General features: G+C 41.3%; 1 protein-coding gene across 13 annotated transcripts in view; it reads left to right on the plus strand.

Moving 5' to 3' along the window:
- KIF1A (kinesin family member 1A) overlaps positions 1-25403 on the plus strand; it is a 220684-nt gene that overhangs the window by 613 nt on the left and 194668 nt on the right. The window lies entirely within an intron of this gene.

Consider the following 25403-nt stretch of genomic DNA (forward strand, 5'->3'; position numbering starts at 1 on the left):
TCCCTTCTGTCAATCCCATGGGACATTCCTGCACCAGGTTTTTAACCCTTTCCTAGCTGCGGGGGGCCTGAGATGTGCAAGCAGGCATCTGTCAAACTGCTGCTGTTTTTTTCTCTGTCTAGCCAAGCTGTCAGTGGCTAAGTGGTCTTAAGGTTCCTTGCAAATAGGATTGGCACCGGTATGAGAGATAGATGGTGGCTTTCTGCAGGTCAACCAGGCATGTGTCTATTTGTATGTGTGATGGGCATTAGATCAGTGTGTGCCAGTTACTGACATATCCCTGGATGGTGTACAGCACATTACAGGTCACTGTAAAGGATCTTTCCATTTATACCCCTGAATCATCTAGGTGTCCTCTTTGTAGGTAGGGTTTTGCAATGCTATTGTACAGCTTCAGGCTTAATGATGGGTGTGATATTTTGTCTTTTGTGTCTGTTGTGCGATTTTGTTTATACTGTACTGTCTAGATGACAAATACCCCCCCCCCCCTCCTTCTTATTTTACCTCATTGCCCACCCGCCATATTTTGCTGAGCTCGGACTTGTAACAATACATAGTGGCGTCACACCTGGTCAGACATTGTAATGGGAATAGATGTATTCTATGCAAGGTTGGGTGGGGGCAAGGTGGGGTATTAATGGTCTACAAGGGGCATGACAATGCAAACTCTGGTATTCAGCCCGCCCATTGCGCTTGCAAATCCTGTTTCTGGCAGCTAATGTGTTTATGAAGCAGCACAGGGAGAGGTAACTGGATAGAATATCTGTGGGTTCCTGGCACAGCGATCACAGCTAGAAGGTTCACCAGGGAGGGGTGTAATGGATCAAGGGGTAACAAGGAGGAGGCTTGTTTTCCTGTATTTAGAGTACTAGTGCAATCACTTGCAGTTCTATGCTCAAAATATACATCATCATTATACAATATTGGCCACCAAGGCGATACACTACACACAAATCTGATATTTTCCTATTGCTATTTACTAAATGAGCTGGTGGGTTAAATACGATTAATATGCTGGAAAACATACTGCCTTTATGCAATGCACGGCCTTTCTTTTACTGAAATGTATTGAAGTTTTGTTTAAAAAAAAAAAGGAAAAAGGCAGTACACAATCAAAGGCATACAATTTCAGCACACTGTGCACGGGCTTTTCATGCAAAATTGCATTAATGGTGCAGATTATTTTCACTTAAGGCTATATGGATTATAAAAATCAACTGGGTCATATATTTTAAAAGTTGGAACATATATTTGCTATGTTTTTATCCAATCAGATTCAAGGTTTCATGTTCTAGCCTACATAGGGGGAAACGAGAGGTAGGATCTGATTGGCTGTTGTAAGTTGCCACGTCCCTTCTTTTTATGAAGTCATCTCGTTGCTTGTTAAAAGCTTAACATTTTTCATGTGAATTAAAATTATTTCTGTAAAAAGAGATCCTGATTCTGGAGAATTTTTCCTCTATAGGCTGCTTTATTGATTAATACAATCTGAAATCCATTTCTCGTATACGGTACAAAGGGATTGGTCTTGCAGTGCCTACTATGTGCACCAGCACTTAGTTAGCAAGAAAGGCTTTTGCTTAGCAGATTCTGCCATCTGTATGATATAATTAGTGTTTATCAGAAAAAAAAAAAAAAAAAACATGGTTTGGCCTCCACTGATTTCCTGGCACAGTAAAGGATACAGGCACTTATATGAAAAAAAATGTACCAAGGCTAGAACAATACAAGATGGCTTCTGATTAGTTGTTGTGGCTACTACATGCTGTGTGTTGCTGCTTGCAATGCTTTAGGGTTGGTTCACGCCAGATGCAGTCCAGTGCATTTTTATTCTGCATCAAAGAAAACATTTACAGGGTTTAACATGGATTCCATTGGCCCTAGTTCACACCAATGGCGCTCCCATGCATTCAACAGAAGTAGAACATATTGCATTTTTCCGTATGGAACATGGCAAAACACATAATAAATGCACCAAAACGCACTGGAATACACATGGCTTAAATTCAGATGAAGAAAAAAAAGAAGGGAAAAAATGCCCCAGAATGCATCAAAAGCACACCGGAACACATCAAAAACGCGTATCCAGAAACGCGTCCGGAAAGTAGAAATTGTGGTGAACCAGCCCTTATGGAACAAATCCGCTGGAGTTCAGACTGACTGCATTATTCACTAGACCAACCATTCTCAACCTAGGGTTCCTCCAGATATTACTAGGTGTTCCTTGAGCTTTGGATGATTGACCTCCCATTTGATGGTGCCCAAAATAGTTCTGGGTCCAATACCACTTGTAAGTGCCAGCTGCAGGACACCAATGATCTTTTTAGCTGTCTGTAAGGTATAGGCATTCCGACAGCCACTGTAAGGATGGGCATTTTGACAGCCACTGTAAAGATAGGCATTCTGATGGGATCTGTAAGGGTAGACATTCTGATGGACACTGTAACGGTAGGCGTTCTGATGGGTACTGTAAGGGTAGGCATCCTTATGGGCACTGTAAGGGTAGGCATTCTGACAACTACTGTAAGGTTAGGCATTCTGATGGCCATAGTAAGGATATGTATTCTGACAGCAACTGTAGAGTAGGCATTCTGATGGCCACTGTAAAGATGGGTATTCTGACAGGCACTGTAAAGGTAGGCATTTTGATAACCACTGTAAGGGGGGAATTCTGATGACCACTGTAAGGGGGGCATTCTTTCCACTGACCATAAGGGGTTCTTTACCCACTGACTCCCAGACAATCCATTTTAGTGGGGGTTCTATGAGACCTGAATTTATTTCAAGGGCAAAACAGTTGCGAAAGGCTGTTCTAGGCCCTGTTGGCTAGATGCATCTAGTGTTCACTGTGGAGATGACTAAAACATGTGTCACCTACAGGTAGTACGGTATGTAAGCTAAGGTGTCATTTTGCAGAATACATTGTAAGGTGCCATATAATACCTTCACCCCCCGACCACTGCAGAGCCAGTTGCAAATGACAACTTTTTGAAAATTGGTATGTGTTTAGGCATGACTCCCCACTGCCCCCCACAATAGTAATGGCCATGGTTGTGTGTGCCAATATGCTTGTCAGGCAGCCAAGATTGACATTGTCAGTAGAGGGGGGGAGTTTGCCTATTGTTCTCATACTCGGATATTCAAATGTTCTTGGAGGGCACAAGCAATGGTGGTGGTTTTAAGGGGGGGGGGGGGGTAAGGATTTTTACAAGGTATAAAAATAAGCACGTTTTCTGTGGTTTTATTGAAGGTCAGGTGGTAAATGCAGGCGCTTTAGCGGATGAAAGTGGAGACCGTTTAGATATATTTGGCTTGTGTAGGATGAAATGTACAGGAATCAATTCTGAGGCCTGACTGTGCATTTTGTGCTTAGAAATGCATTACTGCATTCACCATACAGTATACAGCAGTCACGGATTACATTGTAGCTTATGTCGCCCTTTCCTTATAAACACTGCCCATGTTTAATAACTGATTGGGCTTAGGATAAAATCTAAATTAGTAAATGGCGAGGCATCCTTCAAATAAAATAAGTAAATATCCTTCAGAAACATGCTGAAGGCCGAAATTAATTTGTAAATACTAAAAAGGACTCATTCATCCGAATATGAGATAGGAACTTTCTGTATTACATCATAGGAGCCAATCCAGTTCAAACATTCAGATTCTGATTGCCATTTTACAGGGCAAGATTGAATGTGATTGGTGGCTATAAGCAGCACAGGCAGATCTGTTGTTAGATATTCTGATAAATTAAGACCCATCTTGGTTGTCCATCACCACCAATGACACCAAGTTGTTTTTTAATTGTAAGAACGGAGGAATCTGATTAGTTGTTGTGGGCAATACAAACAGGACCATATTTCAAAGATGAAGGTTTGGGGTATACCCATCCTAGGATCAGTAAGTCGTTCCAGTGAAGTCAAAGCTACAAAATTTGAAATGGCCATTTTACTTACCTCTGTATTATTTAGTGATCAGGATGGCTCCAGGCCAGGGAAATCTACCAATTAGAAGAGTCCACATGCTTCCATCTTGCCTTAAAACATTTGTCCTAGTATTTGACTTTTGAAAAAATATTCTGAGAACAGGGGACACTAATTTGATTACGGCAAGCCTCCATGTTCTATCTCTAACTATGTTTGGTTGCATTACTAAAGCAGTTAAAGCTGGGTCCTTAAAGCATAATTAAATCCATCAATGTATCTGTTTCTCAAAACATGACATTAATAGAGAATTTTGGGATTGTAAAAAAAAAAAAAAAAATAACAATTTTACTCACCATTGGATTGATGCTGCATCTGTCTCTGCAGTGAGAACTGAGAACACTGCTGATCGCTCAGTTCTCCCCCTCCACTCTGAGCAGAGAGCTGTGACTGTCAGTCTTTGGCTCTCTTCTCTCCCCTCCAGCACTTACTGGAGCCATTGGCTCCTGGTGCTATTAATCACATCCAGTGTGCCAATGAGGAGAGAGAGGGGGCAAGGCTGAGCCACGGCTCTGTGTGTGAATGAACACGCAGAGCAGCGGCTTGGGAGAGTACCTGCTTGGGTGCCCTCATGGCACTCAGCAGAAGGCAGAGGCTTGGAGCACCACCGAGGGGATACGAGAAGAGGAGGATCCGGGTTGCTCTATGCAAAAATACTGCACAGAGCAGGTAACTTTGACATGTTTGTTATTAAAAAAAAAACAACGAGCCTTTACTACCACTTTAAAGGTTTTAAATCTGCTTTAACTATTTCCTAAAACTGTTCCATTCAAGGGATGACGTGAATGATAACTGTTATAGTTGGTTGTGCTCTCAAGCAAATTATCAAGCCATGAAATGGCTGGTGTCATAACTGATCACATTACCAGCATGCTAGCAAATAGGGATCAAACAGAGGCTAAGATAGCAGCTTCCTTGGCTGTAAAGTATTGGAAGATTTAGTTCCGCATTAAGTGATGGCATTGCCCATTTTATAAAGGAGCTCCTTCAGAAAAAAATTTAAAGTTAGCAGCTATAAATACTGTAGCTGCCGACTTTTAATATTAGGGCACTTAGTTGTCTAGCAATCCAGTGGTGTCCTCACCTGAGACTATTTTTCAAATGGGTATCGGGTGCTGCCGCCACCATTGCCACTAAGGGACACTGGCAGTGAAGGCCCTTTTGGGTGGAGCTCTTCTTTTAAGGCCTTCAAGGTAATGCAGAAAATGGCAGCACACAAATCTTGTGGTGTGGTATATGAGATGTTTCACTGGCTTCAAAGATAAGAGTAGGGATGTGATATAATAACATGAAGTGCCCTGTACCCATTAGGCCAGTATCAGATATGGGAATGCAGTTTTACCTTTGTAGATAAACTGAGCAAATATATTGTTGTACATGCATGATGCACCGGCCAAAAAACAACAACAATGTGTGACAGGCTTCTCTATTAGCCCAGGCTACTCCCTAAAAATATACAGTAGTACTTACAATTACAAATCAGAAGTTGAATACCTTTCTTATTCAATTGCCTCTTGGAATTGCAAATGTATGACACAGTTTTGATAAAAATAAGGCCGGGCAAAGCAACAGAATCACTTAAATTCTACCCTCTCCAGAATGAAAGAAATAAGCTGGATGTCTGAAAATCACAAGCACCACACCCCTCAAAATTTCGAAAATTGTGCGAATATAGAGAAATGTTTTTTTTTATGTGCTACACAAAAAGAGGATACATTATAAGTAAAAATATTTAAAACTATTTATTATAATTTTTCCTCTTTTTGTGTAGCACCTAAAAAAACAAAATGTTCTATATTTGCACAATACCCTCTCCAGAAGTTTATTCTAAATTTCCTCTTGCCACTCCATGTATCTGCAGGGAACAAAGGCAATACCTGGTACATTTGCTTATGTGACTCATTCCCATTCTTCCCATGCCAAATGGAGCTCACACATGCCTTTCTCTTTTTCTTCCTTTGGCCAAATGGGCTGATGGTACAGCAAAGCCAAGGTGCATATAGGGAGCTAGATAGGTTGGCAAATTAGTGAACCTGTTGCTTTGCACTGTTTGGGCAAGTCATGGGTTCACTGTGAGGGTAGGTCCGTAGTTACTACAATTTTCAGGTGAAGTTAGTGGTTAATTATCTATTGGTGGTTGAGTGGTACTCGACAAGGAACATTTAATTGTCTGCAAATTGGTTGATTGATCAATATCTTGACAAAAACATATTTTGATGTCATTGCTGTCCTTTTGCAAGTTGCCTGGCTACCATTCCATTCTTATGGATTCAATTCTTTCTGAGTCATCTATGTGCCGGCAGTATGCTGCAAGTGAAACCAAAGCTCTGCTTATTCAAGGTCAGTGGTCCAGAAAGTATTGGAGATTACCATGATTGCTAGGCAGGTAGGATTTCAAAAGAAGGACAGCAATGACAGTCTGTGGATTTTTTCATGACAGGAATCCTTTGTGGTTTACTGGCAGCATTTTATTAAACTGAATGTAAATCCAAAACATTTTTTTAATCTTTGCATGTTTTTTTGTCCTGCCATGGAAATTTTTCTTCACTTCCAGATTCCAGAGACACAGCAGGAAGTAAGGTGCAGTTTCTGAAGAGCAAAGGGATATTGCCTCTTAGCCCTTCTACACACGGTCAGACATTCCGATGGAAAATGTCCGATCGGACCGCGTTGTCAGATAATCCGACCATGTGTGGGCTTCATCTGACTTTTTCCGTTGGAATGTCTGACCAACAAAGTTTGAGAGCTGGATATTAAAATCTTCCGACAACATGATCCGATCGTTTGTAGAGAATTCCAATTGGACAAAGTGCCACGCATGCTCAGATCAAATTCTTAGACAAAAGCTATTGGCTACTAGCCTGAACGTAGTCCCGTCGTAACTAAATAACGTTATCACGTTACAAACGATCGGATTTTCAGACAACTTTGTCCGACCGTGTGTATGCAACAGCAGTTTCGGACAAAATCCGTCAGAAAAAATCAGATTTTGTTGTCGGAATGTCCGACCATGTGTACAAGGGCTTAGACATTTGTCACCAGAATAGATGTCCCTATAAGAACATTTCAAGACCAGGACCAACAGTGAGCAAGAATCCCCCAAGAGAGCAGTAAAAAGCAGACAGTTCTAATCCTTTACATACACTTCAAAGATTAAATTGGGACTAACTTAACTAACTAGGGAGCAGTGTGCTTGAAAGACTTACATTAATAAAATGGTAATTCAAAGAGCAGGATTCCTGGTTCCGTAAAAGTCCTGAGGGTCAGTAAACTGGAATGTTCAGCATTTAAAGAATAATTCCGGGCATGGGAGTTTGATACTTAGTTACATTGCACCAGCTTGGACCACTGTAACTATGTACAGTATATACCATACCTGGTCGATGCCCTGGAAGCTATAAATCACTGAGGTAGACACTGACACTTCAGTGGATCCTGCACATATGCTTACTGAACACAGGAGGTCAGCTGCTTGGCAGGTGCTATTCAGCCAATGCTATGCATTCTCTGAGTAAATGCAAAAAATTCCCTGACTGGACGACGTTGAGAGGTGGGGAAGTAATGTAACACTCTTCACCCTGTCCAATCAGAGAATGCTGTGCATTCATTTAAAAAATGCAAAGCCTTCTGTGAATGGTGACCATGCCAAGTGGCCAACCTCCTATGTTCATGCGGAAGTACAGCCACTTGGCATGAAGCAAGTGGAGGTCACTGTAGTTGCGGTGTCTACTTCAGTGATTTCCAGCTTCCAGGGGGATCAGCCAGATATGGTAAATACATAGATACAATGGTTCACGCCGGACCAATGTAACTATGTATAAAATATCCATACCTGGAATTGTTCTTTAAAATCCACACTCATTTGTCCAACTCTCTGCATACTAACTCAATACATTTTTAAACTTAAGTTGTTCATAAACCAGTAGAATGTTGCTTGAATATTCATATGGAAATTAAGAAAGATCAGAGCATTCAAAAGTGTCATTATGGACTCTATAAATTTTGTATGAAAATCCTACAAAAATGAATATAATAGTCATGGCATTGGTTTGAATTCTACATTTGATTTTGGGATGCACATGTGCATTACAATAAGTATGCTTTTCCCCCAACGAAAACCACATTCATTGTTAGAATTTTTGTTTGTTGTTGAAAATTTTCCTTCCTGCACCTTAAATTTTTCTTATCACTACCAATGAAAAGGATCAAAAGCAAATGGTAACAATCAGAAAATCACATAAACATTCAGAATTTATTTTTACAATGACATTTAACTGGTGTATGGCCAGCTTAAGCCTGTCTAGAAGGCCATTGTTTAAATGAACAATGACTGGCATTTTTAGCCACGTGGTGCAGTCTTGTTTGGACAAACCTCTTCCACTGATGTATTGAATCCTCAGCTGCGACATTTAGTTACAGAATAGAACAACACTAAGAAGGAAAATAGGCCAAATAAGGCCCTGAATACAGTTACAGTTAACAAAGCCTACTTCAGTTTTAAACAATTAGCAAATTGTGATATTTGTATCAGAAATGTACAAAAAAAAAACTAAAAAAATGAAGGCAAGAAGGTTCTACTAGGTTTGAATAATATCTGCTTGTCTTGTATAAGCTTGGTTTCTTTGCTCTGTTAGAGATTCTTCATTTATAATTTATTAATGATGCATGCATCAGCATAGGCTTCTAAAGCTTGAGTCAATGATGGGAAACTGAATGAGTTTATTGCTATTATGTTTAAAGCGTTTCCCTAGCTATTTTTTTAAATAGAGTAAGGAAGGGTTAAAACCTGTCAGGTTTGTACTACTGTACAGGGCTTTGTTAGAGCTGACCAAGATAGTAATAAAAACCCTAGTCTTTATCAAAGTATGGAAAGACTAGACATCTGTTGTCAGCCTGTCACTGGCAACCATGCCGTCAGGCCTGCTCCGACAATTATGAGGCTATATTTTACCTGCTTTGCATTTCTTTGGATGCTCCAGGACCTATGGGGATCTGTTCTTATGGAAGGCATAGCAGGTCAGACATAACCTTTGCTGTGTTTTGTGTCCAAACACATGCCACAAACTAAGCCCTAACTGTGAAATTACAGGTTTTAGTTTGAGCTTTGTTTAATGTTTGATTTCTGACTGAGACTACTATTACTGTACACACATGCGGTGGGACAGCATCAAGACAGTCTATATCTAGCCGTATGTTTCTCCTACTTCATGATTATTAGTTGCTTTGCTGGAACACATACTGTATATTCTAAAGTATTGGGGTCCTTCTGTAAGGTGGTGCACATGTAGCTGTCACTTTAATGCTGTTTGCAAAAGATGGCTAATGGCTGTTAGGTAAGTATAAGTCTCTATTGCATTAACTGTGGGTGGTATAGGATAAAACTGTGTAACTCCCCTCACCAATCCTGACATGCAACAGGTCTGGTTCCATACCCTTGGTGGTCAGTCGGCCCAGCAATCTCAGTCCTCAAGTCCTCATGATTAGCACCTCACAATCAGGTCCTGTTTGAGGTGGAAGCACACTGTGTCTCTGTCTCTTGCTCTGGTCCTCACAGGCACTGTCCTCAATGTAGACAAGCACAGCACAAGTCCACTCACACTGGCTTTCCCACACTATCTGCCTGGTGTTCTGCACAGACCCCAGCGACAGGTCTGCATTAGTTGTTCTCCCCCGATCAACACACACTAACCTGGGAAAAACTCAGTTGTCTCTTCTCCTGTATTCAGGCAATTGTGGGTGCTGTAGTTCTGCAGCTATTCTTTTTTATTGTACAGCACCTGTTTAGGACTACATTTCCCAGAATCCTCCGTGTCTGCATGGTAAGTCCTCTCTGACCTCACACAGAGCTGCTCCTTTCAGCTGCAGTGAGGGAGGGGAGAAAAGCTGCATTTCTCTCCATCTGTATAGCCCACCAGCTCACTACTGCTGCTAGCAGAGGGTGTGTATGTGTTCGGGGCATCTGGCTACACATCCAACCTGTACATTTGTTGTTTTCAGAAAAATTGATAATTTAAACAACACCAGAGGATTGGATGGACTATATTTACATATTATGGTCAGGGTTGGGGCAAGGGATGGGGCAGGAAGGGCAGCTACTCTAGATGCAGTGTGTATGTGGGGTGGGTGTCTTCCTCACACTGACCACAAATATAAGGGGATGTTCTTCCTCACATTGACCTCCAACGTTAGGGGACATTCTTCCTCATCCTGACTATCAACATAAGGGGGCATTCTTCCTCTTACTGAACACTAACATAAGGGGGCATTTTTCCTCTTACTGAACACTAACATAAGGGGGTATTTTTCCTCACACTGACCACCAACATAAGTGGACATTCTTCCTCACACTGACTATCAACATTAGGGGGCATTCTTCCTCACACTGACCACCAACATAAGGAGACACTCTTCCTCACATTGGCCACTAACATAAAATAGATCTACAAAATTTGCTCAAAAAAGTATACATTGAGATATGGGATATGATGCTAAATTTGCCGAAGATAGATGCAGTTTACCTGCTAAACTTGCAATATTGCACTAAACTTTCCACCCAACCTGTGCATTTGTCTTTTGTTAGAAACATTGGTAATTAAAAAAACACCAGCGGTTTTCACTGTCCATATTTGTTCATTATGATCAGGGTTGGGATAAGGGGAGTGGGGGGCAGGCAGGGCAGCTTCTCTAGATGCAGTGTGTTCATATGGGGAAGGGGGGCACTGTGCCATTCTTCCTCATACTGGCCACCAACATGAAGGGGCATTCTTCCTCACACTGACCACCAACATAAGGGGACATTCTTCCTCACATTGACTATCAACATTAGGGGGCATTCTTCCTCACACTGACCACCAAAATACAGGGACATTCTTCCTCTTGCTGGCCACGAATATATGGGGACATTCTTCCTCAGAATGACCACCAACATTAGGGGACATTCTTCCTTACACTGCCCACCAATATAAGGGGGCATTCTTTCTCACACTGACCACCAACATAAAGGGGCATTCTTCCTTTCACTGGCCACCAACATTAGGGGATATTCTTCCTCACTCCCCCTTAATTTTTTAAATATGCCAGTGAATTTGATGTTGACTTTGTAAAACGTATGTAATTGTAAAATGATACATGTTATCCTGTTTTGAAAATAAATAAATGGGTTGAGGGGGTGCAGTTTGGCTTTTTTGACCTGGGCACTGGTTGGCCTTGTCTAGGCACTGATTTTTCTTTAAAAAAAAAGTGAAAAACATGAAGAATGCCATGGCTGTCATGGTTGTTGTGGTGACTTTAGTGATTTGAAGCTGCCCCAGGAATCACGGGTGGTATGTAGTGTAGCCCTCTTTTGGAGGGGTTATGAGAAATGGCACTCCCCAAACAGGATATTGCACTAAACCTGTAGGTAAATAAGAGAACCAAAACCTTTGCTAAGTGGAAGCGTTGGTTTGCTAATAAAGTTGGCAGTGTCTCCACCCATCCTGGGAACTGAACCAGTAATCTAATCAAAGTAACTGGGAGAAGAGGAACTGCTGCAGCCAGCATATAACATTATCTATTGATATATACAGTGGTGTGAAAAAGTGTTTGCCCCCTTCCTCATTTCCTGTTCCTTTGCATGTTTGTCACACTTAAGTGTTTCGGAACATCAAACCAATTTAAACAATAGTCAAGGACAACACAAGTAAACACAAAATGCAATTTGTAAATGAAGGTGTTTATTATTAAAGGTGAAAAAAAATCCAAACCATCATGGCCCTGTGTGAAAAAGTGATTGCCCCCCTTGTTAAAACATACTATAACTGTGGTTGTCCACACCTGAGTTCAATTTCTCTAGCCACACCCAGGCCTGATTATTGCCACACCTGTTCACAATCAAGGCATCACTTAAATAGGAGCTGCTTGACACAGTAAGGTCCACCAGAAGATCCTTAAAAGCTACACATCATGCCGAGACCCAAAGAAATTCAGGAACAATTGAGAAAGAAAGTAATTGAGATCTATCAGTCTGGAAAGGGTTATAAAGCCATTTCCAAAGCTTTGGGAATCCAGCGAACCACAGTAAGAGCCATTATCCACAAATGGCGAAGACATGGAACAGTGGTGAACCTTCCCAGGAGTGGCCGGCCGCCCAAAATTACCCCAAGAGCGCAGCGACGACTCATCCAAGAGGTCACAAAAGACCCCACAACAACGTCCAAGGAACTGCAGGCCTCACTTGCCTCAGTTAAGGTCAGCGTTCATGCCTCCACCATCAGGAAAAGACTGGGCAAAAATGGCCTGCATGGCAGAGTTCCAAGGAGAAAACCACTGCTGAGCAAAAAGAACATCAAAGCTCGTCTCAATTTCTCCACAACACATCTTGATGACCCCCAAGACTTTTGGGACAACATTCTGTGGACCGATGAGACAAAAGTGGAACTCTTTGGAAGGTGTGTGTCCAAGTATATCTGGCGTAGAAGGAACACTGCATTTCATAAAAAGAACATTATACCAACAGTAAAATATGGTGGTGGTAGTGTGATGGTCTGGGGCTGTTTTGCTGCTTTAGGACCTGGAAGACTTGCCGTGATAAAAGGAACTATGAATTCTGCTGTCTACCAAGAGATCCTGAAGGAGAATGTCCGACCATCTGTTCGTGTACTCAAGCTGAAACGAACTTGGGTTCTGCAGCAGGACAATGATCCTAAACACACCAGCAAGTCCACCACCGAATGGCTGAAGAAAAACAAAATGAAGACTTTGGAGTGGCCTAGCCAAAGTCCTGACCTGAATCCTATTGAGATGTTGTGGTATGACCTTAAAAAGGCCGTTCATGCTCGAAAACCCTCTAATGTAACTGAATTAGGACAATTCTGCAAAGATGAGTGGGCCAAAATTCCTCCAGGACGCTGTAAAAGCCTCATTGCACATTATCGCAAACGCTTGGTTGCAGTTGTTGCTGCTAAGGGTGGCCCAACCAGTTATTAGGTTTAGGGGGCAATCACTTTTTCACACAGGGCCATGATGGTTTGGATTTTTTTTCACCTTTAATAATAAACACCTTCATTTACAAATTGCATTTTGTGTTTACTTGTGTTGTCCTTGACTATTGTTTAAATTGGTTTGATGTTCCGAAACACTTAAGTGTGACAAACATGCAAAGGAACAGGAAATGAGGAAGGGGGCAAACACTTTTTCACACCACTGTAGATGCACACTAGTATGGCAATACAAGCTTCACATAATAAAATATCAATACTAGAATATTCATTCAATGTATAAACAAATAACATCAGCAAAGGGGCAGACAGGAGTCCTGGTGGAATTGCGCACATATACCCGGATGAATATAATTATTATTAAAGATACATTCAGATGAATTTTGCCACAAAAAACAATTGCAGGGGGCCCCCGAGGATGAGTCTGCCTTGGTGTCTAAGACAGACTCATCGATGATGGGGAGGTCCTCCATTCTTTTTTGCTGAAACCGTGATGTGGAAATCAGAATCAGCCTATCTACTTTGCTTCTTAGCCCCCTAATATTTTATAATCTGCCATGCAATCAGACCTCTAACTACCTAACATCCCTAAGTGGGATGTCTAATCTGACTTTTGCCTATGCTGGTTACCGAGGAGTGAGCTGACTAGCTATAGAATCCCAGACTAGAAGGGACAGGGCTGACTAGAATAACAGGAGCTGCATATAAACTCTATTGGAATAAACAGGTTCGCCTACTAACATAAAGCAAGGTAACCACTACACATGCACATTGTGTCACTGACCAAACTATCTAGTATAGTGCATACGAGACGACAACAACAAGGGGACATAAATATTTCTGTCACAAGACTTTAAAGCTATACATATGGAAATTTACAGTGAGTACACTGGAGAAATTACACTTTGCTACAAGTAGTGAGTGTACAGCTTGTATAACAGTGTAAATTTGCTGTCCCCTCAAAATAACTCAACACACAGCTATTAATGTCTAAACCCATGGCAACAAAAGTGAGTACACTCCTAATTGAAAATGTGCAAATTGGGGCCCAATTAGCCATTTCCCCTCCCTGTTGTCATGTGATAGTGTTATCGCTCTCACTTTCTCATACTGGTCACTGGAAATTCAACTTGGCACCTCATGGTAAAGAACTCTCTGAGGATCTGGAACAAAAAGAATTGTTGCTCTACATAAAGATGGCTTAGGCTATAAGAAGATTTCCTAGACCCTGAAAACAATATAGTCTGCATGGCTGTCATCACAGAAGGAAGCCTCTTCTAAAGATGATGCACAAGAAAGCCCGCAAACAGTTTGCTGAAGACAAGCAGACTAAGGACATGGATTACTGGAACCATGTCCTGTGGTCTTATGAGACCAAGATAAACTTATTTGGTTCAGATGGTGTCAAGCGTGTGTGGCGGCAACCAGGTGAGGAGTATGAAGACAAGTGTGTCTTGCCTACAGTCAAGCATGGTGGTGGGAGTGTCGTGGTCTGGGTCTGCATGAGTGCTGCCGGCACTGGGGAGCTACAGTTCATTGAGGGAACCATGATTGCCAACATGTACTGTGACATAATGAAGCAGAGCATGATCCCCTCCCTTCAGGCAGGATTCCAACATGATAATGACCCCAAACATACCTCCAAGATAACCACTGCCTTGCTAAAGAAGCTGAGGGTAAAGGTGATGGACTGGCCAAGCATGTCTTCAGACCTAAACCCTATTGAGCATCTGTGAGGCATCCTCAAATGGAAGGTGGAGGAGCGCAGGCTTTTAAAGCATCACCTATGGAGATTTTTAGGTACCATAGTTTAGCGCCATTTCACAGGAATACCTAATTTTAAAGTGTGATATTCTTGGTATCTATTTACTCACTGTAACTTCATATTTTATATTTTACCAAAACATTCTATCGTGTTTCTGTGCAATAAAATTAATTAAAGTGTATTTTTTACAAAAAAAAAACAGAGTTTAAAAAACTGCTGCGCAAATACCGCTCGACATAAGAAACTGCAACACCTACCATTTTTTTCTCCAGGGTCTCTGCTTAAACAAAATATTTAATATTTGGGGGTTCCACTTCTAAGTAATTTTCCAGCAAAACAATGTAGATTTGTACATATATGTAAAAGTTTCAGAATTGGCCTGGCAGTCAGGTGGATAAGCCTTTGGCTACTTTCACACTGGGGCGTCTGCGGTAAGGTGGCGCTATTTTTAGTGGTCGCTTTACCATAGTTTTTACCGCTCCTACAGTGCCTCAAAGATGCGGATTGCAGGACTTTTTTTGGCGTCCTGCTAGTGTACTGCTCCAGTGTGAAAGCCCTCGGGCTCTCACACTGGAGTGAGAGGAGAGGCTCTTTATAGGTGCTACTTTTAGCGCTATAGCGCCTGTAAAGTGCCTCAGCGTGAAAGCAACCTTTATGGGCATCCAATGAGGACTTCTGGGAACAGTTACTGATAATTATGTTATTTATGTTATTGCAGTTTTTTGTTTCCTATTATTTATGAAATGGTTGTTTGTAGGAACATAAAAGTTTTGCTGTGGCTGCTTTAGAAATCCATGTCGTGCTGTCATAATTTGGGGCTTATGTCCATGCTCATACGATACAAGCACACCTGGCTGTGTGTATTGGAAAGAAAAAGATATTTGTTAGTTGAAACAATTCTCAGTATATGACTCCCAACTAATGTGTATGACCAATCATAATCTTGGCTAATGTACCCGACAGTGGTACTATGTGTTCTGCTGTAATGCATGGCTGAAAATGACCATGCCCATCATCTCACCAATCATGGCTAAATGGACAAACGTAAAGAGGATATTTTTAGCTGTTCCGTGCTGATTTCTCATCCCTGGATGTAATTTGTTCTGTAGCACAATATGTATGACATAAATAAGACGGCGTCTAACAGAAATTGTAGAAATCCAATCACGGAAACAGTCCTTAAAATTTCAAAAGCCCACTTTTCTGTTTAATGAACTAATTGAAGCATTTATGTTCACTCCTAGGTCAGCCAAATTAGTCAGATGGGCAATAAAAATGCAAAGCAATGCACTTGGGCCTGAGAGCACAAAGGCAGCATAAAGGTTGAATTAAATAATGACTCACACATGAAAGAAACCTGCCAGAAATGTAACACAGCGGATAGGATACTGCAATGTGGGGGTAGAATGGGAAATGTTTTGCTACTATATAATTTCCTTAATGATGGCCACACACACAGGGAGATCATTCATTAAGAAAGACCTGATAATTACCTGTTTCTCAAATTATGCGGTGGAAACGTTTTCTTTTTTCTGACTTGAAGAACTGATAATAGTAAAATCATAGCTCACTTTTCTCTTCTGATTTCAATTTTTCCAGATGTGTTATTTGCAGGCAAATGATTTCAAGCCTGTTGGAAAAATGTTGCATGCAAACACTGCAGTAAGGGCTTCTTTATACTTGTGGTTGGGGTGGCAATAATAGGCAGTTGAACTGCAATTGTACCCCCCAAGTTGTCCCTACTTAAAGGGAAAGTAAACTCCCAAAAAGCAGTCAGTTCTACTTTAACACTCCTCCCCAAAAGCAGAATTGCAGGGGGGGGGGACTTTTTCTATCTATTTTCTAAAATGTATTTCATTTTTAGCCCCACCTCTACCGCCATTCCAGACTAGGCCAGAGTGATGTCTACAGCAGTGACAGCTGGTGCTCAAAATTGTTGGGGGGAGCAAACGAACTGAAAAATACTGAACCCCTCCCCCCATCAATTGCAGCCTCACTGTGCCCAACAAATGCAACCATTGTGCCCATCAAATGAAGCCACTGTGCCCATCATATGCAGCCATTGTGCCCATCAAACACAGCCACTGTGCCCATCATATGCAGCCACTTGTGCCCGTCAAATGCATCCAATTTTGCCCAGTATATGCAGCCACTTTTGCCCATCATATGCAGCCACCTGTGCCCATCATATGCAGCCGCTTGTGCCCATCATATGCAGCCACCTGTGCCCATTAAATGCCACCACTTGTGGCTATCATATGCAGCCAGTTGTGCCCACCATATGCAGCCACCTGTGCCCATCATATGCAGCCACCTGTGCCCATCATATGCAGCCACCTGTGCCCATCAAATGCAGCCACTTGTGCCCAATATATGCAGCCACTTGAGCCCACCGACATGGCTCTGGCAGTACCCCCAACCCCCCCACCCATGCGCGCAGCTCTGACAGAGCCGAGGGGCCATACCGCAGCACCACAGCAGCTCCTCTCCAATGCCCCAGAGCGACAGCGACCTCCGTTCCAGCGTGTGTCTCCTCCACTCCTCTTCCTAAGCACCAGGCATCCAATAGGGTGGCCTGGCATGTTGGCCAATCAGGAAACAGGTCTGACGCCCTGCCTCCTGATTGGCGGGGAGGATGGTTAGTGTGAAAATAGCGAAAATAGTGAAAAAATTGCGAAAATGCGGCATGTGTGTCCCCCATTGCTCGAGAATACAAGAGAAGAAGAGAAGAGAAGAATATATTTTGCCCAAAACTGAGGAAACATAAAAAAATAAATAAAAAATTGTGATATTTATTATAGCAAAAAGTAATAATAATTGTGTTTTTTTTTCAAACTTGTCGCCCTTCTTTTGTTTATAGAGCAAAAAATAAAAAATGCAGAGATTATCAAATACCACCAAAAGAAAGCTCTATTGGTGGGGAAAAAATGATGCAAATTTAATTTGGGTAAGTGTAGCATGACTGCGCAATTGTCATTCAAAAAGAGACAAAAGCTGAAAATTGGCTTGGGCAGGAAGGGGGTGAAAATGCCTTGTATTGAAGTGGTTAAAAAAACAAAAAAATAGAACCAGGGTTTAGTAACCCTTTAACCTAACACTTGTTGTTGATCATTACTGGAGCATTCCAATTATAAAACAAAAGCAATCTATTATGCATCAAACGTGCCACGTGTTATGGATAATATGATGGTACACTTCCTACAAATAAATGGCCTATGTCAATAGGCTTCAGTAGGCAAAATGCAGCAGGCTTTTATCATCAATTTGAAATGCTTCTAAGCTCATTAAGAATTTACTGCATGTGCATTTGACCTGCGTCATATGCTTTTGCATTCCCATTGACTTGTATGGGAAGAGAAGCAATTCTGAAGGGAAGAAAGACTTTTTGACATTGGTCCTAAAAAATGAATATGGGTGTTTGAAGCACAGCGTTCATGCCCAGGGATTCAGCTTTATATGCTATAGCATATACACTATAGGCTTTTTGCAGCCTCTCGCATATAGAAAGCCTTATACAATAAGAAATAAAAACATAAATTCATGTAGCTGTGTATTAGCTGTGAATTGATACCTCGGTGAAGCCGGTGCAGCTACTTGAAGTGGTCTTAAAATCAGCCTCCTGGGTCCCTCCATTCATCTTTATATCGACCTCATGTAGTTCCCTACACAGAAGTGCTCAGACTGGGAGAGGGAGGAGCAGCCCTAGGAGCACATCAGATTCTGCTGTAGTGAATATGTGCTAATAAGAGCCCTTTCACATTGAAAGCACCTGGGCGTCAGCGATATAGCGGCGCTATTTTTAGTGCCGCTATACCATCGTTTTAGGGGTGCTATTCGGCCGCTAGAGGGCAAAAAAGAGTTAAAACTGCCTGCAAAATGCTGCTGCAGCAGCGGTATGGCAACGCTGCTCATTGATTTCAATGAGCAGGGGCGCTATAGGAGCAGTGAATACCCCTCTCCTATAGCACTGCAAAGAAGCTGCTTGTAGGACTTTTTGTGACGCCGTGCCAGCGCAGTGCCCCAGTGTAAAAGCACTCTGGCTTTCACACTGGGTTTGCAGCTGAGGCTTTTTTCAGGCTATTTTTAGCTCTAAAGCGCCTTAAAAACACCTCCGGTGTGAAAGAGGTCTGAAGTACGCAAAGTTATGATGTATCACTTCATCACTGCCCATTTAGCAGGTTGGGGGTATTCTTTCTCAAGCTGTGCTGGTGATGCAGTGGAACTACAAGAAAGACAGAAATGGAAGGCGAGCACACCTAGTGCATTACCAAAGATAATTTAATAATAAGAAATTTTTATATAAAATTGGGTACTCACAAAATGCAACTGACAAAAGGCCATAAACACAGTGCATGGACGTGCACAGATCACGGGGTACAGCTAACGCATTTCAGGGGCACATCCACTTCCTTAGAGCTAGCTACATTCAGCTAGCTCTGAGGAAGGGGGTGCGCCTCCCGAAACGCGTTAGCTGTACCCCGTGTTCTGTGCATGTCCATGCACTGTGTTTATGGCCCTTTGTCGAGCCTAGCGCTGAGGAAGGGGATGCGACCCCGAAAAAAGCATTAGCTGTACCCCATGTTCTGTACATGTCCATGCACTGTGTTTATGGCCTTTTGTCAGTTGCATTTTGTGAGTACCCACTTTTATCCAAAAATTTCTTATTATTAAATTATCTCTGGTAATGCACTAGGTGTGCGCACCTTTCATTTCTGTTTTTCTTGTAGTTCTTTTCGGATTACCCCATCTGAGGAAGGCAGCATCCACTTAGTTTTGGATACCATATATACCTTTCACACCATTTTATCTGACATCTGTTAGCGCTGGAAGTGACTGTATTTTTTGTATCGGTGATGCAGTGGAGGTTAAGGACCCAGCTGTGCTGTTTTCCAGGGGTGCCTAGACCACCATACTGGATGCACAGAATTAAACATCCTCTGTCAGATAAAAATGTTTCATATATGTAATTCGGTTGTGTATTTAGCTATTTGCTTGGAGTTCAGCTTTAAAACATGAGTGATTATTAACCGCTTGCCGACCAGCTCGGCTGCGCGAATCTCCGTCATGTTACGTCTGCAACATATTCGCCCATTAGGGGGTGTGTGCACCCTAACGGAGGAGCACACGCGCCACCTGCTCACCCATGGACCTGATGCAAGTGCCCAGCGTTCGCGATCACCGCCTGGCTCCCGCGATCGCTCGGGGCACACCGAGAACCAGGATCTGTGTGTGTAAACAAAAAATAAAAACCGCAGAGGAGATCAAATACCACCAAAAGAAAGCTCTATTTGTGGGAAAAAAAAGGAGGTCAATTTTGTTTGGGTCTCACGACCGCACAATTGTCAGTTAAAGCGACGCAGTGCCCAATCACAAAAAGTGCTCTGGTCAGGAAGGGGGTAAAATCTTCCGGGGCTGAAGCGCTTAAAGACTCCAGTTAGATTAAAGGCCCGTACACACGGTCAGAAAATCTGAAGATAAATTTCGTCCAATGAACGATCATCGTTAGTATGCTGCTTTTGACAGCCGATTACAAATTTTCATCAGACAAAAACTGGATGTGCAGGCTTGAAAATTGTTGTCTAATGTGACCACAATGTCCAATTTTTCTGACAAAAAATATATCTGAAGAGCAAGACTAGGCATGCTCTGAAATGAAAGAACACATCACTTCTGACGTTGAATTCTGTTGTCAGAAAAATTTCTGATGGGTAGTACCCTCTTCACTTTCGATTTTGCGACTAGCATCAAACAAAAAACTGATGAAAATTCGTCCAATAATCTGACCGTGTGTACAAGGCTTTAGACCCCATACACACTATACAACTTTTGTTGTCTGATTTCCTTTAGATTTACCAAAATCATGCAGTCTAATGGCCTACCTGATTTCATACAAATTGAAACTCTCATGCCATGTACACATCGGTTTTCCTGTCGGAATAAACTCTGAAGGTTTTTCCGATGGAGTTCCCCTGAATCCGTCTTGCCTACACACGATCACACCAAAGTCCGATCATCAAGAACGCAGTGACGTACAACACGTATGACGGGACTAGAAAAAAGACGTTCAATAGCCAGTAGCCAATAGTTTCTGTCTTGTACTTGCTTCAGAGCATGCGTCGTTTTTGGTCTGTCGGAACAGCATACAGAGGAGCGGTTTTTGGAATTGGTTCTGTCTGAAAAAATTTAAAACATGTTTAATTTCTAGGTCCGTCAGAAGTTTAAAAAAAAAAAGTCAGATAAGGCATACACACGATCGGAAAAGATTCCATCTGACTTTTTCTGTTGGACATTCCACTCGTGTGTACGCGGCATTAAGGTTTGACCTCATATTATATGGTTTTGGTAAATCTGAAGGAAAAAATCTACAGAAAATTGTATAGTGTGTATCCAGCTTTACATTGAAATCTGAATCAAATTTGTGATTTATCAGTTGGAGCAAGGCGAATCTGAACAGCAGACTTTACAGGAAGCAGACCCACCCCGCATGTATGGAGTTCTGTGAAATCCATCTACAACTGATTATACAATGTTCCGATTCAGATAAGTTGAAATTAATTTCTGTCTTTAGCACATTTGTAGAGCTTACTGGATAGCATTAGCAGTCCACTGATTGATCTGTATCCTAGGTGCCTGGATTTGCACTTGGAGTCAATAATACAGAAAGATCACACGGTGGTATTTGACCTAATGCAGAAAGCTCCAGATCACTCTTGGAATTGTAATAAAAAGGACGGTCTGAGTGAAATGTTAATTGTCATATAACATGCGGGTTGGTGTGCGGCTGGTGAGCTGTATGGTAACATCTGCCTCAATGACGCAGGAGGCTGGTGAAAGATGAGAAACGCGTCTGTGGATCATTGATTACCTCACAGGGTTCAGGTTACTTGAGGTTAGGAAGATAATTGGTGGACCCTTCAATATCCTTTGATATATACTGTCTCAAAATGTACTCTCTGTAAATAAACAAAAAATCTTTATATTAGTACATTTTTTAATTTACTGCCACAGGCAAGCATTTTGAACATAGGTGACAACCTGTTACTCTTAATGCAGTCATTTTCGAGGGAGTTATTTTTAAAATGTAATGTGTGAACCCAAAATGGCCTAAGATGATTGTAAGGTAACAACAGTGCTGAAGTGCAGGTATCCTTCTAATATTCATGTTATTTTGGTAATACTGAACTCTGAGAAAAAAATAGACCATTTGTACTGCAAAAATCAATGAATGATAATGAAGTGTGTACAATGTATGACCGCTGCTGTGTTAGGTAACACACCTACGTTCATTCCCCCCTTACAGTACAATCAGTGGCTAACATCAGTGCTGACACTTATTTATGTAATATTACATCATTCTTTTACTTTGTGTTCTTTTACTTTGTGTTCTTTTACTTTACGTTCTTTTACTTTACGTTCTTTTCCTTTACGTTCTTTTACTTTGTGTTCTTTTACTTTATGTTCTTTTCCTTTTACGTTCTTTTACTTTGTGTTCTTTTAAGCCCCCCATACACACTATCAGATTTTCTGCTGATTTTTCTCTTCAGATTTACCAAAACCATATAATATGAGGTCAAACCTTAGGAGTTTCAATTTGTAAGCAATCAGGCAGGCCCTCGCACTATATGGTTTTGGTAAATCTGAAGACAAAAATCAGCAGAAAATCTGATAGTGTATATGGGACTTCACTTTGAATAGTAAGGTCCATTTGATTTACCCTGAAGAAGAGCAATTCTCGAAACTGGGCATGTGGGCAGAAGTTTTTATGATGATTTTATCATCCAATCATGTGCAAGCTAAAATGCTGTTTTTTATCTTCCTTGCATGTCCCCCTCAGATCTACAGCGACTGCACTTCCAAGTGCACTTGTAATGCAAAGTGGATTTGCCTTTTGTAAATAACCCCCAGTTTTCATTGGCCCAGTGAGCAAATTGAAAGCAAACCAGAAGAAAAGTATATGTAAACCTGGAGCAAACCAGAAGTAAAGTACATGCAATGGAGGTTATTTACGAAAGGCAAATCCACTTTGCACTACAAGTGCAAACAACTATTGCAAAGTGCACCTGAAATTGCACTGAAAGTACACTTGGAAGTGCAGTCACTGTAAATCTAAGGGGTAGATCTGAAATGAGTGGAAGCTCTGCTGATTTAATCATCCAATCATGTGCAATCTAAAATGCTGTTTTTTATCTTCCTTGCATGTCCCCCTCGGATCTACAGCGACTTTACTTCCAAGTGTACTTTCAGAGCAATTTCAAGTGCACTTTGCACTTGTAGTTTGCACTTGTAGTGCAAAATAGATTTTTCTTTTGTAAATAACCTCCAATATGTCTTTTAAAAAACTCAACAGCGGAAACTGCCTCTAATACAACCAGTCTTGCTTTGGATACCAGCACAACCTCTTTAAAAACGTTTGCATGTTAGGCTGTATTTGTTTTGCCCTGTAACCATTTCTTTCTGTCAGATTTAACCTTGCATCACATTTTATTTGGCCTGCTATCTGCAGTACATGTGTGTGGGTGTTGTACATATTACTTGTGTGCATGAGGGAGAGTCACCTGCCTGTGTCATCAGCTGGCAGTGTCTGCATTGTGTAAGCCCCATACACACTATCAGATTTTCTGCTGATTTTTTCCTTCAGACTTACCAAAACCATATAATATGAGCTCAAACCTTAGGAGTTTCAATGTGTGGCCCTTCTACTACATGGTTTTGGTAAATCTGAAGATAAAAATCAGCAGAAAATCTGATAGTGTGTATGGGGCGAGTGCAGAGTCCCCCATATCACTGACACCCCCCTCTCTGAACAGGCAGCAGCTCATTAGCTAAATCATTGTTTTATAAGATCACAATCAGTTATTTCTCTCCAGACATCTGCATAGCTGCTCATTCAAGGCTTGACCTCATTTACACATGATTATTCCAGTATTCAGCTTATATATATCACATATTTTGGCTTGTTTTCTTTTTAAATGTGGCCTGTTTGACTTTCTGCGCTAGGGTTGTATTTCAAAAATGCTCTAACATATACTCCACAACACAAAAAAATGCAGTTGTTATATGCTTATTGTTGGGATGGCAGATTGAACCCTCACTAGGACTTTTAGATGTGGCCATTATTGTGGGGTGCATGTGTAATGTATCTATTACAGCCAATCAGTGTTATTAGATTTTTTACTCCAGGAGTATATAATGAGTTTGGAAATTCTAGAGAAATGCTTATATAATGCATTACATTTTAAATAAACCCATTCAATTTTAGTTTACTATGAGATTTTATTAGACTACAATACGACTAAAATTAAAAAAATTCAGGTGACTAAAATACAACTAAAACTAAAATGGCATTTTAGTCAAAAGGCTATGACTAAAGCTAAATTTATGTTAAATGAAATTTTATTAGAAGAATGCAAACAATATACAGTGCCTTGAAAAAGTATTTTCATAGCCCTTGAAATTTTCCACATTCTGTCATATTACAACCAAAAACGTAAACATATTTTATTGGGATTGTATGTGATAGACCAACACAAAGTGGCACATAATTGTGACGTGGAAAGAAAATGATAAATGGTTTTTCAAATTTTTTACAAATAAATGTGTGAAAAGTGTGGCGTGTATTTGTATTCAGCCCCCCTAAATCAATACTTTGTAGAACCACCTTTCACTGCAATTACAGTTGCAAGTATTTTTGTGGATGTCTCTACCAGCTTTGCACATCTAGAGAAGGACATTTTTGCCCATTCTTCTTTGCAAGATAGCTCAAGCTCTATCAGATTGGATGGAGAGCATCTGCGAACAGCAATTTTCAAGTCTTGCCACAGATTCTCAATTGGATTTAGGTCTGGACTTTGACTGGGCCATTCTAACACATGAATATGCTTTGATATAAACCATTCCATTGTAGCTTTGGCTGTATGTTTAGGGTCATTGACCTGCTGGAAGGTGAACCTCCACCCCAGTCTCAAGTCTTTTGCAGACTCTATCAGTTTTCTTCTAAGATTGCCCTGTTTTTGACTCATCCATCTTCCCACCAACTCTGATCAGCTTCCCTGTCCCTGCTGAAGAAAAGCATCCCCACAACATGATGCTGCCATCACTATGTTTCATGGTGGGGGTGGTGTGTTCAGGGTGATGTGCAGTGTTAGCCCTTGCACACATGGTCGGAAATTCCAACGGAAACGGTCCGATCAGATTATATTGTCGGAAAATCTGATCGTGTGTGGGCTCTATCAGACTTTTTCCGTCGGTAATTCCGATGGAAAAAATTTGAGAGCAGGATCTCAAATTTTCCGACAACAAAATCCGATCTGACTTTTTCCGATCGTTTGTAGACAATTCCGATCGGACAAAGTGCCACGCATGCTCAGATCAAAGTACCAGAGCAAAGCTATTGGCTACTAGGCTGAACGTAGTCCTGTCAGAACGAACGAACACCATCATGTTTCGAATTATCTTATTTTCCGACAACTTTGTCCGACCGCATGTATGCAACACCAGTTTCGGACAAAATCCGTTGGAAAAAATCAGACGGATTTTTTGGTTGGAATTTCCAACCGTGTGTACAAGGGCTTAGTTTTCTGCCACACATAGTGTTTTGCTTTTAGGCCAAAAAGTTCAATTTTGGTCACATGGCTTCTCGCAAACGGGAATTCTTATGCTTTCTTTCAACAATGGCTT

This window comes from Lithobates pipiens, unplaced genomic scaffold (assembly GCF_037356315.1).
Source record: "Lithobates pipiens isolate NorthernLeopardFrog02 unplaced genomic scaffold, aLitPip1_a1.2 Scaffold_18, whole genome shotgun sequence".
Taxonomy (NCBI): domain Eukaryota; kingdom Metazoa; phylum Chordata; class Amphibia; order Anura; family Ranidae; genus Lithobates; species Lithobates pipiens.